This window comes from Epargyreus clarus, unplaced genomic scaffold, assembly GCF_041222505.1.
Source record: "Epargyreus clarus isolate Ecla_fem2 unplaced genomic scaffold, WU_Ecla_fem_2.2 ptg000024l, whole genome shotgun sequence".
Lineage (NCBI taxonomy): Eukaryota > Metazoa > Arthropoda > Insecta > Lepidoptera > Hesperiidae > Epargyreus > Epargyreus clarus.
In genome coordinates, this window is record NW_027332231.1 from 6,345,401 (window position 1) to 6,360,920 (window position 15,520).

Consider the following 15,520-nt stretch of genomic DNA (forward strand, 5'->3'; position numbering starts at 1 on the left):
ACCAACAATATCATTATTTAACTATAGAGTAGATGTAACATATATAATATTAACTTAAACTAAATTAAAAAACAAATAAAAATATATACAGTAATAAAAAAAATAACTAAAATTATAATAAATAAAATAAATGAGCCAGATCGCTGCCCCGCGGTAGTGTACCCAAGATACTAGCAGCATTACCTCGGTGTATTGCCAAAGTTATTTGTTGACCGAGGTAAGCTCCAGCTCTGGGTCACCAGAGGTCTCAATCAAGCGCGAAGACAATTCTTTACTTTTTTTGCAGGTAACTAATTAAGCAAATGTGACAATTTCAGTTGGTTTTATACAATGGATAAGCGAAAAATTAATAAGGGTTCAAGTTTGTTCAACTGTGTATGACGGAATTTTTTACTGTTTTTAAAACTTTCCTGAACTATGATGGGTTTTAAAACATGGTGGTAGGCCCCCAGGTCGTATAAAGGACTTCATATAAATAAAGGGCAATTCGTATTTTTTTCGTTGCTGAAATGCTCGTACGTTTGTACATAAACATATTTCATGTTTATTTTAATTTATTTCTGAAGTCATGATTTTATTTAAGTTTAACAACAATATAAATTTAAACAATAAACAATTTAACACTATTTAAAATAAAATAAAACTAATACAATTAACACTAAAATTTATAAATAAAATAAATGAGCCAAATCGCTGCCCCGTGGAAGTGTACCCAAAATAGCAGCATTACCTCGCTGAATTGACAATTTTTTTATTTTATATTAAATAATAATAACGCTTTGTACATTTATTGTCCCGCGATAGGATTTATCGCGTGTGGTGGGTGCTGGGGTATGGAGACAACAAAAACATATATCGCTTCGTCGCTTTTAATGTCCCCCAATAGTATTTATACTGCATTGTGGGTACCATGGACACAAAAAAAAACAAATTCAAAAATTAAAATAAATGGCAATTTATTATCATCTTACATTATTTATGTTATACATACGAGTACATTAAGGAACTCCTGATATATTATTGTTGGTACTATTATTATTATTTACTTAATTTCAATTACATTTCTTCACAGTATTAGTACTAGTTTCTTGCGTGTGGTCCTGAAAAGAAAAAAGGGTTATTTTTTAATTATAACACAAAGCCAATATATAGCTATTTTATTTAAAATAACGCCAAGTACGAGTCGAACTCGCACATGGAGGCTTCCGTACCACCATTCATTATTTTTGACTTATTTTTATTCATTTTATTATTTTCAACAATACTCAGTTATATGATGCAACAATAGATGGCGTTGGGGTGATGATGAATAATACGTAAACAACGTACAATAAAATTAAAATAACTATATTAAAATACGTTTTATGGTTCTTATTTGTGTTTATTATAATACCACTTATAATATTAAACGAATTGTAAACATTTAAACCGTCTTCTTAGTACGGTTTAAGAGTTAGATCGAAAAATACCGGTTTGTTGTATGGAGACCCCTTTAATATTCAACTTTATTTTATTTTTAGTATTTGTTGTTATAGCTGCCACCGTTATGCATCCTCTGTAAAAATTTCATGTGTCTATCTATTACGGTTCCGAAGATATAACCCTGTGACAGACGGACAGACGGACAGACAGCGAAGTTTTAGTAATAGGGTTCCGTTTTTACCCTTTGGGTACGGAACCCTAAAAATGAAAATCCTTACCACTGTCATCCACCACGTGAACTGAAAAAGAAAATAAGCATTACTATATGAAAATGAATTTTCAGCAAGCATTGATTGTACTAAATACTGTGCTAAGAATTTCAGTCTTTCTAGGTGTGTTCTGTCCTGTGTATTGGACTCAATTCAAATTTTTTAAAATGCCAGTTCCAAATTTATGTCAGAGTCAGTTAGTTTTGTGGTGACAAGGAATGATTTTTTTTTAAGGTAGACTTTACATAACCTTGAAAACTTTTTAAGAACTTCTATATTTCCTTATGATATTTTCCTTCATCGTTCGCAAGTATTGCACATAATTTGAAAAAAAAAAATAGTGATGCGCTGTCTGGGACTCGAACCTTAGACCATTCAACAGAAAAGCCGTTTAACTGCCTTCTGACTGAAAGGCCGAGTTTCAATTAGCTATCACTGCTTTCCTTAGTAACACGTGATTTATTTACAGGTATTATGTAAAAGATATGTTAAATTTACCTTGTTCGTCTCCATCTACAACGTGAACTGAAACAATACGCAATAAGAAATATTAAATATAGAGTCACTAAAATGGTCAATAAAACGTTATTTATATACAAACAAATACTAAATGCAATTACACGTAGGTGAATTTATACCATTAAATAATTATTAATCTATTTTATAGTTGCAACAATATTGATTGAATAATGGCCACACGATTAAATGATTCGTCTCCGGAGGCAGCTTTGCCATACTTGAAGGTGGTGGAACCCTTTGTGGTTCGACTCCTACGGCACCATCGCCACACCTATTTCTGCCTCATAACAGCAGTCTGTGGTAAGGGAGACATAATTTTCCGAGGCGTTCCGGCATAATCCTCAGGGGTAGCGGCGCATCTGAGCCGGACCTCAGGTAGGAATCTAATCATGTCTAGGATTGATTACAGATCTCCGTGGGCGGCAGTAGCCACTTACCCTCAAGTGTTCTGCGTGCTTGTCTGTGCTACTCCTACGAGTACATTATAAAAACAAACTTATTTCTGCCCTTAAACAGCAAAGAGTTCAAGAACATTAGAGGTTTAGACCATTAGAACTCGTAATTAAAATAATATTACGTTTTAAATTATAGGTAACTAAATAACCAGTTAAGGGAGGTAACACATGAGCGACGGTCTTCGGTTCGGTCGTCGATCTCTAACGACAAGCAGCGAGAGTCATTAACGGTCAGTGTGAACTCTCCCTTCTATATTAACTCATTGTTTATTATAATATAGGAATGGTAAGTAGCTACTGCCGCCCATGGACATCTGTAATAAGGAATTTCCTACCTGAGCTCCCCAGATGTGTCGCTATCCCTGACTAAGTTGAAACGCCTCGGAAAAGATGTCTCCCTTACCACACTCATCAAACCAGAACGCAGAAGCGCATAACGCTGCTGTTATAAGGCAGAAATAGGTGTGGCGGTGGTGCCGCCGGAGTCGAACCACAAAGGATTCTACCACCTTCCAATTTGTTTGTATGTTAACTCCCTAATTATGAGCTATCATCATCGCTTACGTCGTTACGGGGATTTACCAATGTGTTGTCGACCTTGATGTATTTGATGGAATATCCCTACCATTAAATGTTTTTCAATAAACCATTATAGAATTTTACATTTGAATCGCACAAAAACTGCAGACGTCGGTAGATAGCGCAAAAAGTTTGTAAATTGGCTATCGATAATCATTAAAATATTATGATCATTGTATGTAAACATTTCCACTTCCATCGCATCCATGTTACAGTCTTACGGAGAATTAGGGCATTTTGATAATGACTATATGACATATCTAGATATCATATTATTATGCATATTATACTTCAAGCAAACATGTTACAAGACAACTTTATATGTCTTTACTTTGAATGTGGATGTCTGTGCCAGGTTTAGATACTCGGCCGAGTAACGTCTTCAACAATGACGAGTATGTAAACACCGCGCACGTAAACAGACGCATAAACATGATTTGTACTGATAAACGTAGGTTTAGTTATTATAAGGATGTAGATCCTGCTGAGAACAGACGAGCGTCGAGGCGAGTACCAAGTTGATTATTTATGGTCGTACTCACGTATATTCGTCTGAAGTCGGCGAATACATATTTAACCTATATATGACTATATATTTAATCAAACCTTGCATTATAATTATATACTTTTAAACTATTTTTATCGCCAATGACGGATTATGCGTGTGTATATTATTATTATAAATTAAAACTATATTTACTTTGCTGGTCTCCATCGACGACGTTAACTGTGGACAAACAAAGTAAATTAAATAATAGATAAACCATTTCTATCGTTAATAAATATATTATATATACTATGTTCGTAAATATATTCGACTCATCATCAACCCATTACTGTTCCACTGCTGGGCACGGGTCTCCTCTCAGAATGAGAAGGATTAGGCCATAGTCCACCGCGCTGGCCAAGTGCGTATTGGTAGACTTCACATACCTTTGAGATTTTTTTTATATATCTTTCAGGTATGCAGATTTCCTCACGATGTTTTCCTTCACCGTTTAAGCAAGTGATAATTAATTTCTACTCTAATACGCACATAATTTTGAAAATCAGAGGTGCGTGCCTAGGATTTGAACTTCGGACCCCTCGATCGAGAGGCCGCGTTTCTTAACCACTAGGCTATCACTGCTGCTATATTCGACTGCTGCACCTTAATTATTTCAGCAGTCGGACTGCGTCGGCATAACATTTTTTTATTCTTGCTATTATGATTTGAAAATTTGAAGGCAGAATTAGGCGTGTCACCTTAGTCCTTGAAGGTTACAATACATCTATAATCAATTTAACATTTAGTTAGGTTACAAGGCGTACTGCATGATTTTAGAACGTATTGTAATAGAAATATTTTTTAAAGTAAGTATGTTAATAATTACCACCTCCAGATCCATCAGCAGCGGGGTCTCCTATGAAATGAAACAAACAATTGTATTATAAGTTTGTCAGAATATTTCATATATCTACTTATGTAATTACATTGGATAGTATGCTAAATCAATATAATAAAATAAAATGTAAACATTGTAAATACACGAAGCCGGCCATGCATTGGTGACGTCTGGTGTTGCAAATGTCCATAGGCGACGGTGACTGCTTTCCACCACGTAGCCCGTCTGCCTTATCGTTAGGTAGGTATACTCATAGATTAGTAAAGATACTTCGCCGCCTTGAGGTTGAATGAAGCCGCAAATGGTTTATTAGTAAGTTCTTTTTTTGAATTCTTGACAAATAAAAACATTTTTAGGGAAAATACGAATAAATAACTAATACTGCGTAATTTACATAAAAAATAAATAATTATTTCAAATATTTTAGGGACATTTTAGCACGGAGACGTGGCAAAACTTTTTACGCGACTATTTCAATTCTCAAAACTGGGTACATTTTCTTGTTAGGAGTGAGTAATCTTTACTAATCTATGGATAATGGGTATACTTATAAACTATGTTTCGTGTACTTATCTTCTTATGATTCAAAAAAATTAAATGTATAAGGCTATAGAGCGGACATTGTTAAGATTTTCATACAAAAACATTCATCCCGCTTTACATTGACTCTATCTCGGATTATTACCAATTGGTGATAACTTATGGATAAGAATTTATTATGTTAATTTTGATATATGAACTCTTTTTATATAATCTTATACTTACCTACTGTTAACTTCGTCGATTAACATTATATTCTATTTTCTGAACCTAAAATTACCTCTATATAAATATTAAACGTGTAAATATTTGGTTGGACGCGACTGTTTAAGGCCTGACCCTGGCAACCTTATGTATATCTACAACAATTGAGTTATGCAAAATGTATTTGTATGATATTTAAATTAAAGTTAAAGATCTTACCTCCGCTGACATCAACTGCAACAAAAAATGGAACTGTGTTAGTTTTTTTTCATATAATATAGGACTAGCAGATAAGCATGCAGTCCACCTGATGATAAGTGGCTATTGCCGATTACATCTGTAATCAACATCAGATAGGATTAGATATTCCTATTAGAGGACTAAGCTGGAACGCCTCAGAAAAGTATGTCTCACTTACTACATCCTTCAAACCAGAATACAGCAGCTAAGACTGCTGTTGTTAGACACAAATGGGTTTGGCGGTGGTGCCTCCGGAGTCGAACCACAAAGGGTTATTAAAATGATGATGAAAATAAGGTACATTCCTTCTTAGTTCGGTTCCGGAGGCACACCGCCACATCTAGTTCCATAAATATCCCTGCAGCAAATATCTTCAATGATTTTAATCAGCTAAAAAGTGGTCTAAAATTTAACGATTTACCAAAAACTAAATATCTACATTAGGGATTTACTAAATTAGTAAGTAGTTATGTATAATTATGATGTATAATTAAGACCTTATGTAGCTGGCTAAATTGTTATTCTGTTAAGATTATGATAATGATTCTAAACGAATCGATTTAAAATCGGTGGAGTAGTTACAAATTGACCTCTCTTTAATAGGCACCACGATACATCAAAAAGGTCAATTCAATTGGACATTGTTGTTCCTTTTTTCTCGAACTGGGAGGGTAATGTTTTTGGAGCGTATGTGTGTATGTTGGCTTATTTTTTGGCACGTCCTTAAGTCCAAACGGCTTGACGGATTTTAAATAAGGGGTGTCGTTGGACTAGTCTAAAATGGGGCAGTACCACAGACTATATATTTTTAAGTAGTCGGGTTATTATTTAATAAAAATAGTTTAAGAAGATTACGCAGGCAAAGTCGTGTTGCAAAGGTATACTTACTATTATTTAATACTTTTGTGAAGTTAAAAGTTATTGAGGAGTGCAAATAAAAAATAACAATATCAAATAGCTATTACGTCAAGACCTTTTGATGTTCAACAGCTAATATTTATCTGAATGCTTCTAGTTATTAAAGTAAATATAACCAAAGATCCGTGTTTTCCTTTACATATGTATACCTAATGTGTTATATACCAAACAAGCAATAGGAGACCTTTATATTTTTATATATTACGACTTATTCTATAAATAAATAAAATTGAAGTGTCTGTTTGAAATATCATAATAAATTTATTAGGTACCTACTAATTTCATAGTCATAATTAAAAGATTTGTCAGTCAGTCTGTATGTTTCGGGTAATCGTTGAAAAGACAGGACCGATTTTGACGGGTCTTATAAGACAGTAGCTTAATGTAATTTTATTTTAGAAAAAGAATTGATGGTCCGCACAAAAAAAAACATCATATACATAAAATCTTCAAAGTTTGAATCGCCAATTTTTAACTACGTTTATCCTCTGAAGTAGGTACGTACCTATCCTTGTCTATTTTACTACTTTATTTAAGTTTAATTATAAAATAAAACTTAACATAATTTAATCTACACTAATATTATAAAGAGGAAAACTTTATTTGTTTGTTTGATTGTAATAAATAGGCTCAAAAAGTACTGGACCGATTTTAAAAATTCTTTCACCATTCAAAAGCTACATTATCCACGAGTAACATAGACAGACACGAGGAACATAGATAGATAGATAAATAATTGGGTTTTTTTTTTTGTTAAACACAAGAAATTAATGAAAATATATTTTGTCATTCAATTGTTATCTTGGACTCGGAATTTAACCAAGTCGACCTTTAATCATCAAAGCGCCTAGGGAAGTTATCGTGTAAAGTTGAGTATGATTAAAAACTCTATTTTTTTATACCTACTTAATATGTATAATATCTAATGACACGAATCTGCTTACTAAAGCAGATTATATAAATCAAAACAGAAATTGGAGATAATTTTGAAAGGAAAATTAACTGGTTTAAATAATAAAATTAATTAGTATCAGTAAAAAAATGTTTATACAAATTTATCCAAACTTACCTCTTGGGCGGGCGGCTACGATGGCAACCATTGCCACCAGAAGGAGAACAAACTGAAAAATAAAATCGTTTAATGAAAATAAAAATAATATACTCGCGAGATTATACCCGATTTAGTGTAATTTCCCCCTTCCCGGAATTTATTTCTGTTATAAACTTTTTGAATTATTTATTTTAACAGAATATCATAGGTACCTAATAATTTACAATTTGCATAAAATTATATTTTTATTAAAAAAATAAAATCCGGTTTTTAAAAAACTTTTTGTATTTAGAATGCGATTACTTGATGGTCTATTTAAGTTTTTTTTTGTTTCTATACTATTCCCCAGCTATAATTTATTTTAAGAGATGACTAATATTTCTTTTATTTTCATATTTTGTGGCGATCTTTATTATTTTAGACCTTGGGTATATTGGCTTTGGACCAATGTCATAAATAAGTAAAATAAATATTATCTTATACTGTTTGGGTATGTCTAGGTTTTATTTGGACCTTCGTAAAAGTTAAATAAAGACAAAGAAGGCAAATCGGTTACGACATTGAGTTCTAAAGTAGAGGGCAAAAAGTGTCATTAATTGTGCATATATTTGCATATGTAGTGATTATTTTATGAAATAAAATAAATACTAATATTGTGCTACAATATCTGAACCAGAAATCAATGTAATGAATGCAAAAGAAGAATTATAACAATATCAGTTTGGCACCTGTCAAATGAAGTAACTTATTACGGTAGCTTTAATTCATAGATAAGTAAAGATACTTCGCCGCCTTGAAATTGAATGAAGCCCCAAAAGGCTTATTTTAGTAAGTTCTTTTTTTGAATTCTTGACAAATAAAAACATTTTTAGAGAAAATTTACGAATAAATAACTAATTTACGTAATAATTACGTAATTTACGTAATAAATAAATATTTCAAATATTTTAGGGACATTTTAGCACGGAGACGTGGCAAAACTTTTTTACGCAACTATTTAATTTCTCCAAACTGGGTACATTTTCTTGTTAGGAGTGAGTCATCTTTACTAATCTATGCTTTAATTAATCAAATAAATAAATTCAATATGTTGCCAATTAATTTTGTGCTTTTTATTTCATTTGTGTTAAATTACAAAAATATTCTTTTTATAAGTCATTTGTTTTAAAATGTTGAAAAGGAAAAAATAAACTTTAGATAAAAAGTTATAAATAACATCAATTTATCTAAATTATATGAGATGGCAGTCAATAAAATTAGTCATAAACATTAACTACTTATATTAACTATAAAGTATATAATTATACCCATAATTATAAAGTATATAATTAGATTTAAATACCCCGTATATACTATTAAATTTTACATTGATTATCTGATATTTTGTCATTAAACACGTACTTATATGTTTTCAACTTTGGACTTATGACATAACGCTTCGAATAAATAATCTCCTTACTCGCATCTATTTACATGAATATGTACAATTGTATATTATTATTACTATATATGTTGAAAGTACACTAGAAAACCTTTCATTTGATAAATAATGGCGTCAAGGACATAATATATACTTTTACGAGGCGTTCTGAGTCTTCAAAGGTAGTAATGCATCTGTAGTCATCCTTAGGTAGGATAGTCCTATCTAAAGTTGATTATTGATATCCATGGGCCGCAGTAGACTTGTAGTATGTAGACTGAATAGTCCTATTGATTACAGATATTCATGGGTGGCAGTTTCCGCTTAATATCATGAAGACTCTAAGCTAGTTTGTTGATGAATATTATAAAAAGTTTACATAATACTTACAGTAAACTTAGACATGTTGATTAGGTAGTGATTCCGTCACAAAAAAATCTTAGTTAGTGGCCAGAGAACGGAACAACTTTGTCTTTTATAATTACGGAGCAAATTGTACGTCGTGTTTGGATAACCTTAGGCCTTGCCCGCCACTACGAATAATTCTGTGACCGATAAGAATTCTGAGGAAACCAACGGTATAATTCTCATAATATTTTTATATTAGGTAGGTACTTGTGATAATAGGCTATGACAAAAAATTATGTACCTACGTTTATTTCATTTGTTCGTCAACGGTTATTTTCTTTTATTAATTGATACTTGTTTTTATTTAGCAAAATAATTGTAACGAAGCAGTGGTGAGATGTTTTGATGTAGGGTGCGGAGATAAGTTGCGTGAGGACAGGGGAGGAAAGATAATGGTTTTTTGTCGAGTCATCTTTATTGTTTAAAAATTTGGAAGGATATTAAAATATTCATTACATTACAATCTTCTTTCTCTTAATGCTTCCTTTATTGTGATACATTCGAGTAATATAACGTCATATGGTTATATGCATATGTTCTTAGTAAGGTTGAGCGAAGGTAAAAAGTTTATTAGTTACAAAATATACATAACCAGTAATTTATACAAAATAGGAAAAACGAAAACACTATATACCATAAAAAATATCAGCATCGCTGATTTGAAGTTGGTGTTAAATATTTTATTAGGTAACAAAATAAGCTTAAATAAAAAGGAACCAAAATATAAAAATATTTTTGAGCACATTTTGAGCTTTTTGCTTGCGTGCAGTCTGAATGTGTCGCAAATGGAACCATGGACTTTTATAATCAACGCCAGATAGGATTAAAGTCCTATTTGATATTAGCCACAGATGATACTCTTGAATAATGAATTCACTTATCATTTTATCATACCTTTAAAACACACAGCAGCGCTTATAACTGTTATTATTAGGCAGGAATCAGAACGCCCTCCGAACAGATGGACTGAGGGACTGGATGGAATGGCGCAGATTAGGGGAGGCCTAGGTCCAGCAGTAGACTCTTAAAGGCTGATGGATGGATGTATGAATGGACTATCGGGTTGCCTCAAAAGTCGAACAAATGAAGTCAGTCAAATGGTGTAAACCTTTAAACTCAAACAGTTTATTAACATTATTATCTGTGTCAAATTCCTTAGAGAGTAAGAGCAAAGTACTTTTAAGGCACAGCAAGAAATATAGGCATACGTAAATTTCTCTTAAGAATTTATCAATGTGTTTATGATTTGTATAAAACAACAATGAAGAACGATTATTTGAATGAACTGATGACATTTGTTATGTAAACAGTCACTTATCTACATTCCACAAGTAGGGGCCAAAAAGTATTTATTTTTGTAGTCATTTAAGACAAGATAACACATATCTATGTGTTGTTAAATAAGTTGAAATATCTGTGTGCTGTTTTAAAATAACTGTAGGTTTCAAATTTATTTGATTAACTAGCATAAAGTCCAATCACCCGTTTTAAAATTGCCTGAATGCCTGACAAATCGGTTAAGACACCGTAACCGATTTGAAGTTAGGAGAAATTTAACTAACGCCTTGTATTAATAATCAATCTATCAAATGCCTACCAAAGATTGTCATTTGACATTTTCTTTCAAATGATATTAAATACAAATGAGTCAAAATTCATTTGTAATTCTGTAAATAAAATGCATCTTCATTCATTTTTTTTTCTCGAGGGGGAAAACTTCAAAAGGTACCCGGTGCCGTGGGAGCGACACGGGGTTATGTGGGACTTTTACCGCACTAAAACCCCCCCCGGTGGCCGTCCTCCGCGCTGCGTAGAGGACTCCGGGATATCCAAAGGAACGCGACCGGAGTCCTCTCAGCGCACTGCCCCGTCGGGCTCCGCCCAGGTGAGTTTGTATCACCACACCGTCTGGTGTATACGACGGAATGCGACCACACATACCGCTGTCCTTCCCATGGTCGCTAGCCGGGCGGTTCGAGCTCCCACTCTTGCCGCCCTCAACTCGCCTCTTACGACAGGCAGGGGATACCGTAGCCCTACAACCTCCATAAATACTATAGTTTATGTAACTTTTAATTCCACGTCCGCATGGTTATCACACTATCACAAAAACAAATGTGTGAATAGATAGTTTGACATGGTTTGTGTAGGTTTGCAAGCTTTTGTAGCAAAACTTTTCAAGCCAAATGTTTGAAATTGGCGGAAAATGCCAAGCGTGGACACGGCATAAGAAATCGCTTTACTCCATCTTAATTTTGGAGTTTTGTCCTATAAATAAATTCGACATAATTAGTTGCCATCTAGCTACATAATATACTCGTAAATATATAGTTTTTGGGCAAAACAAAAAATAGAACATGTATTTTATGTTAAAATTAAATGCATTTAAAGTATTCGTTCCCATTTTAATATAATACATTATACCGTTTTGCGAGTAGAGAATCTTTTAGAAGGATAACTGGAAATTAAAATGCCTATCTTACTCGTATTTTGAGGTACAAACATTCCCACACGCCATTTTCCTGCTTTATTGCCTGGTTTTAGATCACAATATATAAAAAAATATTGTAGTCCAAAAGTACATTGAACTCTATATATGAAGTTAAACTAAATTTGGCTTTGCCTATGTGGTTCAAAATAACAAAAAACTGTATGTTCGATTTACAATATTAAAACGTTAAAGTAACATCTATGTGGATTTTACTTGAAAAATACAATCTCCTCAAGGTTTTGATGACTATGGTTAGTTCCAGCTTAAATATGATGGTTTACATCGATAGGTGGCGCTATTTTTACATTTGTTATAGTACGACGTAAAACCGGCTTACTAGTATAATCATAAATTCTAGGAAACAGTACGGAAAGACAGTCATGAATCATGATAGTTTTTTGGAAGCAAAATTTTTCCTACTTTTGCATTACCTACTTAATGTAATGACTACCGGTGGAGGAACGATCACCATACCGGTCTGATGTGCAAAGGGTTCCAAGTTCAATCCCCGGTCAGGCAGATATGATGAATTAAGATATCTGTTTTGTATTTGTGTAGCCGTCTTTGTTGTGTTTAAGTCACCTACGACATAGAAAATCCTAGCGTGAGGCTGTTTGTAGAAAGCGTTTAATTTTTATCAGTTATTAATAATATATTTTCTAGTGATATTTATTTAAACTTTATTGTAAACCTAGTGGTTACAAAGGAAAAATATATACAAATACCTATATACAGGGTGAATTTTTAAAACGGGCCTTCAGCGCCAAATCCGAAACTATAAGGATTAGCGAAAAATGCTGAAAGGAGTTACGAGGCCGATTTTGATAAAAACTAAAACTGCATCATTACTTTTTTAAAAATTTTTTTTCCTTAGCCGGGAATCGAACGAGTTCGTTTTGAAAAAAATGACACCTCTATATTATTCCACTATCTGATAGTGTCGCTTATAAGGAACAAATTCTGGAAAGTAATGTCATGTGACAAATTAAAGGAAAAGGAAAATTTTGAAAAAAATACATTTTTTTCCATACACTGGCATACTAATCCTTAAGGATTATTAATAACAAATGATTTATGTATAATTCTTTAGAAACATAGATAAGTCATATAATTGAAGAATTTGTTGGTTAATCAACTAATTATTCGATGATATGACCATGATATACGGCTTAGTATGAAAAAGTAATAGTTTGGCAAATAAGTCACCGCCGTTTTCAAGATTTGTTTTTTTTAATAAAAATAGATTACTGATTAAATAGTAAATTCTTATTGTTTGTTATTTACAACTTCGTTTTTAACGTTAAATATGATTTTCTATATCTCTTTGTTTATTAATCACTCGAATTTTACTCGAAAAAGTCATTCTCGCAAATTGTCAACTTTACATCTGTATTAAACGAAACTCCATCCATAGCAAGTTAAATCTTTTATAATGGTCCTAAAAATAACCTTCGAAAAATCTTAGTTAAGTCGGACATAAAAATATTAATTCCTGCAAGATCAAAATGTCCGTTTCGAATGATTTGAAACATTGAGCCAAAAAAAATGTTAATACGCGAAATGTTTAAATTGATGAATGGCGGGAACTTAACTGCCAAATTAATATGAAAAAATACGTATTTTCTTAAAATTGCGGCTTTTCTTTTGGTTTGTCATTTATTATTACTTCGCAGATTTTGACCCTTATAAGCAACACTATCAGATAGTGGAATAATATAGAGGGTGTATTTTTTTTCCAAAATGAAATCGTTCGATTCCCGGCTAGGGAAAAAGTTATTTTAAAAAAGTAATAATGCAGTTTTAGTTTTTATCAAAATCGGCCTCGTAACTCCTTTCAGCATTTTTCGCTAATCCTTATAGTTTCGGATTTGGCCCTGAAGGCCCGTTTGAAAAATTCACCCTGTATATACAGGGTGAATCCCTCAAATGGGCCTTCAGGGCCAAATCCGAAACTATAAGGATTAGCGAAAAATGCTGCAAGGAGTCACGAATTTTAGTATTACCGGAGGACGAATGAGTTAAGAACAGCATAAAAATAAACGATTGCTCTTATTTTAATTGAAATACCCGTGTAGGACACTTGCATTATACTAGTTAGACCACAATTAATTAAATTAATGTTTGCCATAGTGTGGCGGACTTAGCTTAGCATTAAGAAATAAATCTAGATTCTAATCAAGACATTAACTTAAATTAAGTAGATCAACTTGGATATGAAGGTTATTGTAGTTATTATTTTTATATATAGAATTTTATATATAGATTAAATTTTATAATAGAAGTAGTAAAATGAGCACGAAGTCTATCCGATATTACGTGATCGTTGCTGTCTATGGACATTTATACCTAACCCTAGATTGGATTGCAGTCCTATCTGAGGTCGATTATAAGGCAACCACTACAGAAGGATTTTATGATACTTCACCCCGACGGGTCAAAAACCTGTTTGAAAATCCGTCAATTTTAAAGCAAGCTCTATGAAACTGACTATTTTGCGGAATTTTGAGGAATAATGAAACAAGTTTTCAGGGTTTTTGGAAAATCAACCCTAAGGCGGTATACAGTTACCTATATTATGATTTCCGCGCCCCAAGTCACTGACAAACGCTACTATTCCATGCAATAGCAGCTACTTTTTTGGACTGCATACATAAGTTGTTATTTCGAGCTCCCAGGTATTGAATTAAGCAATTATCACGTCCGAGCTAACCCTGTATGCCATCTATATAATTCTGTTTACACGTTTCATTCGCGTATTTTGATTTTTTGTAAATCACGTCAGCGCGCGTTGATTTGCTGAGCTGCAATGTTTGCGCTAGATCAGGGCTGTCAAATACTAATCCATGAAAAAATATATTTTAAAATGTTTGGAGGTTGATAAAAAAATTTAAGATCGTGGTTTTACTACAAATGTAAATTAATGCACATGTAAATTGATGTGGTTTTTTGTAAGATTAATTTGTTTTATTTTGTGTGCATAGGATATTATTGATATTAATGACGCTTGCCTACTTTTTAATTAGGACATTATCTCCGAGGACATTTAATAAAAATATTTATATAAAACTGGAGTGTTAGTTGATATCGATAACAGATATGTTGCTATTCTCAAGTCGGAAGTCTTGAAAGAGACGAATGATTACTACGATTACACACTACGATTACAACGTATTCGAAATAGGAGTTTTAGAAAGTGACTTAAGAGTTCTACCACCATTAGTAGTTACAGAGTGGCATGAATTGGAAACACTCTGATGACATCTTCGTTATACTTATTACCGCATAACGGCAATAGAGCCTTTCATGATGCGACTCAGGAAGCACCAGTGCCACATCTATTTCTTAAGGGTGTGGAAAAGGGTAAGGTAAGAGATTTTTAGGTATACAATTCTTATAGATTCTTTCAAAGGTAGCAACGCAACTGTGGCCAATTTAAGGTAGGTTTCTACATTTATTTATTTATCTGGCAAAGATGACAAATGGCCATGGACGGCAGCGACCATCAACAAATAGGCTGGTACTCATTTGCTTCTTTTAAAATATAGACACAAATGTTTCTTTTTAGAAATAAATGCATAACCTTAGAAACATCGGCAGCCCTGCGTCCATCGTATAGATT

General features: G+C 32.8%; 1 long non-coding RNA gene across 1 annotated transcript; it reads right to left on the minus strand.

Annotated features, from left to right (window-relative positions):
• Window positions 1-947: 947 nt before the first annotated feature.
• Window positions 948-9,547, minus strand: LOC140752506 (uncharacterized). The gene is made up of 8 exons (XR_012103440.1): window positions 9,393-9,547; window positions 7,601-7,652; window positions 5,593-5,607; window positions 4,618-4,647; window positions 3,945-3,971; window positions 2,190-2,216; window positions 1,701-1,721; window positions 948-1,100 (listed from the first exon to the last, which is right to left on the minus strand). It is a non-coding gene; the product is annotated as an uncharacterized LOC140752506 (long non-coding RNA).
• Between the last annotated feature and the right edge of the window lie 5,973 nt (window positions 9,548-15,520).